This window comes from Biomphalaria glabrata, chromosome 12, assembly GCF_947242115.1.
Source record: "Biomphalaria glabrata chromosome 12, xgBioGlab47.1, whole genome shotgun sequence".
NCBI classification, from domain to species: domain Eukaryota; kingdom Metazoa; phylum Mollusca; class Gastropoda; family Planorbidae; genus Biomphalaria; species Biomphalaria glabrata.
This window is the reverse complement of record NC_074722.1, coordinates 35,916,833-35,925,047: the sequence shown is the minus strand read 5'-3', so window position 1 is coordinate 35,925,047 and position 8,215 is coordinate 35,916,833.

The window sequence follows — 8,215 nt, the reverse complement described above, 5'->3', positions numbered from 1 at the left end:
CTAGTCTTCACCGAGATTCAAACCTAGGACTCCAGGCCCAGAAGCCGAGCGCTTATTAACTCAGCCACCGCGCCCCCACTAAGTCTTTTAGGTGCAAATTAATATAATTCATTTTTATAATATTAAAAAAAATATTCCTTTGATCCTCTGAAGACAAAGAACTATTGTTAACAAACTAACTCCAATGTCAAAGTTGAAGCTCTATACTATAGGATAAAAAAAACTTTAAAAAATTTCAAAGCCTACAAACGGCCAAAAATATCCATTCAAGGGGACACAACCTAAAACGGGCAATACCAAAGAGTTATTCTGTCTTTTGAAATTCAAAACATCTTTTGATGTTTGTTCCGTTTTTTTTTCCTTTATTTATTATATTTTATTTTACAAAATAAACTTCCCCCTTTCAGATCTTGTGATCTATAGGGCAAATGAAGTAAAGGTCATCTGTTTTTTGTTGCCGACGGTTACCAGGGTATCATGCAGCCAGCAAAACGACCCACCGCCTTTACTTTTCCCCAACTAATAACAGGTGGACTCAGAAGCGCCCAAAGATCCCGAATATGAAAATCCCAGTCTTCACCAGGATTCGAGCCAGGGATCTTGGTTCAGAAACCAAACGCTTTACCACTCAGCCACCGCACCTTCTATAATTTAATAAATTATAAATTAAAATTAAAAAAAATAATTATTGGGGCTAAAAACAATATTTTGAAAAAAAAAAAAAAAAAAGACCAGGTTTACTAAGTGACAATAATTGTAGTGTTAAAGCTAATTCTATTGTTAACTTTATCACCCCGCACAGTGCATGACTATTATCTAACCATAGTCTAGTTGTGCAACGCTTGTCAAAGGTCGCATCCCCCAAATATAGGGTGCACCTTGGACTCCAGTAAAATTGAGCCTCTTCTGCATCCTGATGCATTGTGGGATGTGGGCTGGAGTTTCGAGTTTCGGGCGCCGGTGCGGAAAAGGGCGTGCGGCCGTATATTCCTTTAAACACGTCTCAGACAGCATTGACCTTTCATGACCTTCGTGACCCTGACCTTTCATTGCCATTTCGTGACCCTTGTAGCTTTCTAAGACCTACCTCGGTTGCTCATTGCATTTAGCGACCTTTCGTCACCTCTCATAGCATTCGTGGCATTTGACGACCTTTGACGGCTTCACTGACCTTTCATGACCTTCATGCATTGCCATGTCCTTTCATAACCTTCCTGCCCATTCATGACCTCCCCCAAAACAGCATCAGAAAAATACAAAAACTACATTTTGAACTGCTCTCTCACGCCCTATTCACACAGATTATCACCATATGATAGTAATATAATTACAGCAGATTCTGAGCAGATAGATGATACCACCATCACTGTACAAATTGTGTGATACGTGCAAAGACAAGTGAGTTTTATTTATTTTCTTGTATACTGGATTTCTACCACAAATGTTGGGTAATTCATTCCCTCCACCATAGCAATAAAATTCTTCTATGTTCCTGCAAATTATATATTAATCACATTGTTTTAAAAATGGTTTATACGTATGAGCATACAATATTCACATAATTCATACTTGATCGTTTGTCGTTGTCGTTCGGAATGAAAAAGAAAACATCTAAATACGGTACGTGACGTTTTGGCGCGGACGTTTTGGCGCGAGCCGTTTTGGCGCAGGGGACGTATTGGCGCGAGATATAATTTGATGATAATTTAATAAGCACGTAGCTTTTATAACAATGTTTATTTCACAATACTATTATTGTGTATGTATAGTATGAATTCTGACACTGTCCAGAGAATTTTGAATGTTTTTTTTTTAAAAAGGTTTAACTTATTTCATGAATATATTAAAGTCAGATTCCTGAATGTAATGACATGCTATCCCCTCCCTTTTAATTATATGTGAGTCTTGCTAAGCGCACTGGATGGCATTCTTCGATTTCTTTCCAAAAGACATTAAAAAAAAGAAAAGAATTAACATTAGTTTAATATCCGAACAAGCAAAGATACTCTTAAAACATAAAGTCAAACAAATAAAGGCAAAACCAGCACCGAGCACTAGTCTTTGGCGTCATGCGTCTGGCGATCATCTCCTTCGGACCTGTGCCACCTATCCGCCCCCTCTCTTCTGGGCACATTTCACTCCTTGTATATACTCTTTCCTCCACCCCTTCCTTCTCTTACGCGTAAGATGATAATCTCTTTCTAGCACTCCTCTTGACACCACTAGGAGCGAATTTATAATCTTAATCTTTACTTCCGTGAGCGGCCCAAGGTTTATTAAAGAAAGTGATGCGAAACACAGACCCACATTTACATGCAGTAAATGATAAGTCACATTCATCAATAGACTTGTCATAGTTCACATAATGTAAGTTTTGTTAGCAGATATAAAAAAATAATTACTTAAATAACTTATATATAATGTACAAAAACTATTAATGTTTTTCGCCTAAAAATGTGGTTAAAAATGTATAATAAACAGATTTTCACTATATTATAGCAAGATAAACAAATTATACATTTTCCCCCACCTCCCCCCCCCCCCAACCCCACACAAAAAAAAGTCTTAATAAATTTGACTATTTCATGCACGCATACTGTGAAATATGGATGGCAGCCTGGTCTTGTGTAATATGAGTGATCTAACAAAAGTTAAATAACAAACTTAAATACCTAAAAGTAACGGACACAAATATCTCTTGTTCTGTACATGATAAATACGTTCGACACACATACACATACAAAAAACATAGATTTGTATGATTCTTTTTACAGAAATAATCCAAGGAACGTAAACAATGTGACCAAAATATATCGCGCCAAAACGTCCCATGCGCCAAAACCTCTGCGCCAAACGACCTTCGCGCCAAAATGGCCGCACCAAAACGGCTGCGCCTAAACGGCTGCGCCTAAACGGCTGCGCCAAAACGTCCTGCTTCGATCTCAATATCCCCAGCCCATTGTACAAACTATTTCTCTACAAACGATGTACGCTGTCTTACATTCTCGGAAAATAAATAATGTGTGCTTTTTCTATTAGCTCGTCATTCTGAGTCCCCTCCCCTTATCTCTCTCTCACACACACACACACTCAAACACACACACACGCGCGCACGCTCGCCCGGAAGTGGCACAAAATTATTTCATGGTTGTCAAGGGACATTCATATTTCATGTCTTCAGTTTGACACGGCTAAAAATGTATACACCCGCGCTCTGGGAAGACAGAAATATAGAATTTAGAACTGATTGGACGAGACTTAAAAGGGTGGGGGGCGTCTTGCATGAAAGGGGGAATCAAGAGGGACAGACAGGGGGGGGGGGGCAAGTATGACCTTAGTTTTGGATGTAGACCTAGAGGGCGATTAAATGCTATGAAAGAAGGAATCGATCCGCATTCTAACCTTCGTTTAATAAATCAAGGGGAATGTATCGCGAACATGGTCGAATGTATGTAGTCGAATCTGCCCCTCGGGAGCTGGCGAGGGTCCAGCAGGGGAAGTAATGATAACAAATACAAATATTTAAGCAACATTTTTCGTTTTCTAGGATTACTTGACTGGATTTCGGCCATTCCAAATAGAGCTCATTACGAATAAAAAACTATCGTACATGATTAGAAACGAAGCGGCCAGCAAAGGTTCGCCTTCTTGGGCCGCAGATGTCATCTGAGGTTAATTACCCACGCCGCAGATTTCTAGAAATATGATTAGTGTTCGGTTAATGACCTTCTATGTAACAAAATGGTTTATTATATATCAGATTCAAAGAAATATTTCAGAATTTTTTTATAGTTTCCAGTTTATATTTTCGTTGATGTGATAATATTGTGGATTTAAACCTTTAGCCTTTATTGACAAACAAGACAAATGTGCAATGGTCGTTGACAAGGCCGTAACACTTTCTCATCAGAAGAACTGTAAAACAAACAACAACCTAAATTTAGATATTTTAAGCGAATAAGTTATCTAGAATAACAATACGCATTATATAACATTTTTGTTATATTGGCATAGGGTAGAGAAGCGGTTCTCAACCTTTTAAGCTCGGCGACCCCTTTTTACAATTCTTCACTTTGCCGCGACCCCTCCCCCCTTACACACACACAGCAATAGAATAGTAGACAATAACAATTCATATTTTCGATGGTCTTAGGCGACCCCTGGCAAATCGTCAATCGACCCCCAAAGGGGGCGCGTTCCACAGGTTGAGAACCCCTGGGGTAGAGGATAGTGACAATTGACCTCGAAGACACATTCAAGGCTTTAAGCATTCCAAGATATTCGTAACCTGTCAGAGAGCAGTACTGCAGGCCTGCCACATCGTCAGAAAATTCGTCAGTGGACACTGTTGAGAGAACAACAGTGGAATTTGTTTCCCCTCAAGGAACTATTCTTAGCAGGTCATCCAGTGAGAGGCAGGTCCATTCTTGTCCATTCTTGTACCACTACTACCGCAGGGCAAGGGTTCTCAACCAGTGTGTCGCGACCCATGTTGGGGTCGAATGACAATTTTGCAGGGGTGGCCCAAGACCCAAAGGAAAAAAAAAACATTTTGTCTAAAAAGAAACCCGACACTGTAAAAAATAAATTCAATTGGTAGTTACTATATTGTTTAATAGCATTTGCATTCGAGGATAAATGATAATAAAAAATTGAATCAGAATCATCTTTAACCTTGTAATCGTCGCAGCATTAACATTTGTAAAAGTTTCAATTACTGTCCATCAAACGGTGCGTCAAATAGCAACGTGGCTCGATTGCAGAATCCTAGATATTGTGTCTATAGTGAAGATGTACCCACTTAGTTATAAAGCAGACTCCTTATTACCCAGCCATATGCCATCATGTTATTGTAGATTATATTTTTATAATGAAACAACCCATGAAAAGGGATCTCTATAACATTAGTGAAAACACAGGTAACTTTACGTTTGGGGGTCCGGGGGGTTGGGGTCTCCACATAGTGAGAAATTGTAAAAAGGGGTCGTGGAATAAAAAAGGTTGAGAATCGCTGATCTAGAGGCTACAAATATTATAGCGATACTGAAGCAGCGTTAAATTCCTATAACATTAGAACAATTCAACGTTATTGAAGTTTATGATTGTCAGGTAGCGAAATGTATCTGTAATAATGATAAACAGCTGTCAAGTGGTAAACCACTTATCTTATTCATGGCAAACCAGTATCACAGACTAAAAACGCAAAATACCTAGGTGTTCAATAAATGAAAAACTGTCATGGAATCCACATATTGATGAAACTATCAAAAATCAAACAAAGCATTTGGGTTTATTAAAAGAAACTTCTATAAATCAAATAAGAACATAAAACTAAAATGATATTAAACCTTGGTTAGGCCAATAATAGAATAGGCATCCTCCGTTTGGGACCCCTCAACTCAAGAAAACATTAAGAAACTGGAACAGACACAAAATAGAGCAGTGAGATTCATAACAAACGAATATTCACATTTGATAGAGTAACACCTTTAGTAAAATCACTAAATTTAGAAAGCCTTAAGGACAGAAGACTCAAAAGTAAAGTAGCAATTATACATAAAACACTGAACCATAATCTTCAAATACAAAAACAATATCTAATAAAATACTCAGAAAGACACAAAGATAAATGCACATTCCTCGTCCCATATGCTAGGACAAATTTGTACAAATACTCCTTCTTCCCTAGTGCTATTAGAGCATGGAATGGGTTGCCTGAGCCAGCCAGGAAAACATTGACTTGGCAGAATTCATGTCAATGATTAATATGCATGACTAGATGCATGACGCGTAGGACGTAATCATCTTCTTTTTTGAAGTAACGTCTGTATTCTATAAAATGAGAAGATAAGACCAGTGGTTCTTCACTTGTATTAGAGTTGACATTTTAGGACTCTGTCCACCAAAACCTCTTGGCATCGTTAGCTACACAAACATGTGGCATAATTATTATTATTTTTGTTGTTGTTGTGCTGACCACACAAAATCATCATCAATGGTGTACTACATGTCAACAAGAGATTTATGGTTTACAATGTGGATATATCAATAGTTCAATAGTTGAACATTTATGGTCAACTACACTTTCTTAGAACAAACGGGCCCCGCGGCCAGTCGAATAAGCTGGTTTATCACAGAATCTAAATTGCAATATATAAGAGTCGGCCAATTACAAAAGAGCAAGGTAAATTGACTGATGACATCTGTCAATCATACAGGAGGCATCTGTGTGCCTGGGTGCAACAGACCGTGACGATGACTCGGGCGGGAAGTAAGCTGCAAGACAATGCGTTGTGTTTAAGTCATCAGACATTCGTAAGAGTCGATCATTTCATCTGATTAAACTAAGCCGTGTTAAGTCTAAACTACATCAGAGGACTGGCTGTGTCGCTGTGTGTGTTGGGGTTGGAAATATTAAAGCACACATGCACACAGACAGAGAGAGCGAGAGAGAGAGATAATGAAAGGAAGAGAGAGAGAGAGGAAAACAGAAGGAAAGAAAAAGTGAAAGAGAAAAAGGAAAGAGACTGAGAAAGAGAGAAACAGAGGGAAGAAAAAGAAATAGAAAAAGAAGGAAAGAGAGACAAAAAGAAAGAGTAAAGAAGGAAAGAGAGAGAAAAAGAAGGAGAAAAAGAAGGAAAGAGAGAGAAAAAGAAGGGGAAAAAGAAGGAAAGAGAGAGAAAAAGAAGGAGAAAAAGAAGGAAAGAGAGAGAAAAAGAAAGAGAAAAGAAGGAAAGAAAGAGAAAAAGAAGGAAAGAGAGAAAAGAAGGAAAAAAAGAAGGAAAAAGAGAGAAAAAGAAAGAGAAAAGAAGGAAAGAAAGAGAAAAAGAAGGAAAGAAAGAGAAAAAGAAGGAAGGAGAGAGAAAAAGAAGGAAAGAGAGAGAGAGAAAAAGAAGGAAAGAGAGAGAGAAAAAGAAGGAAAGAGAGAGAAAAAGAAGGAAAGAGAGAGAAAAAGAAGGAAAGAGAGAGAAAAAGAAAGAGAAAAGAAGGAAAGAAAGAAAAAGAAGGAAAGAGAGAAAAAAAGAAGGAAAGAGAGAGAGAAAAAGAAGGAAAGAGAGAGAAAAAGAAGGAAAGAGAGAGAGAAAAAGAAGGAAAGAGAGAGAAAAAGAAGGAGAAAAAGAAGGAAAAAGAGAGAAAAAGAAAGAGAAAAGAAGGAAAGAAAGAGAAAAAGAAGGAAAGAAAGAGAAAAAGAAGGAAGGAGAGAGAAAAACTATGTAGAGGAGAGAATTATGAGTCGTTGGTTTATCTTTTGTTATAAAATTGTAAATTTCGAACATGCTTTTCTTTCTTTCATATAAAAGACAAATAGAAAGTTGCCCCCCCCCCCCCGCCACTTGACATTTATTGTCGTGGCAAATATATTTATTAAAATGTGAAAGGAACATTCTTCGTGTTTGACATCGATCTCAATTCAATACAAGAAATCAGTAATACCCAAACTAAGTCCCGAGGGCCGAGGGTCATATCGGGGTAGTAATGTGTATTAATACAACTCCTTCGTGGTCAAAGATGAGCACATTTCTGATTTCCTATGAGGTCGTAGATGGCTATGAAGTCCAATCCTCGCTTTAAAAAACCTCGGCGACACAAATGGTATGGGCTAGTTGGCTTATTTCTGCTCACAGTCTTCTGTTCGCTCTGCGTTCCTTCATGCCGGCCACTCTCCTTGCTTCCACAATAATAATAAAAAGAAAATTGTCTTGGGACTCCGAAGATTAATTAAGAGTAGAGAAGGTCAAGGTCACTTAGGTTAGCAGACTTATCTGTGGCTCAACAAAAATAGATAAGACGAATTTTAAGAATCAGTTACACAGATCGGGTCTCAAACAAGAAAATCCTATGCCGAACTGGGAGTCGACCCCTTAGTAAGGTTGTGACAGAGCGTCGCATGAGGTTTGCGGGGCATGTTCTTCGGCAAAATGAACTACGCATAAAAAAAAAATGTTGCGATGACATGGAGGCCAATATGAGGGAAGTGCAAACAGGGACGTCCTCGTATAACTTGGCGCCACACTTTCATGGAGGACCTCAGAGCAGTGGACACCAGGTGGGAAGAGGCTTCAGACATTGCCATTGACAGATCTTTGTGGAGACAGCTTGCCGCCCCAATGTGCCGAACGGTGCGGAAGTATCTAAGTCAGCGGTTCTCAACCTTTCAAGCTCGGCGACCCCTTTTTACAACCCCCCACTCTGCCGCGACCCCCCCCCCCCCCCC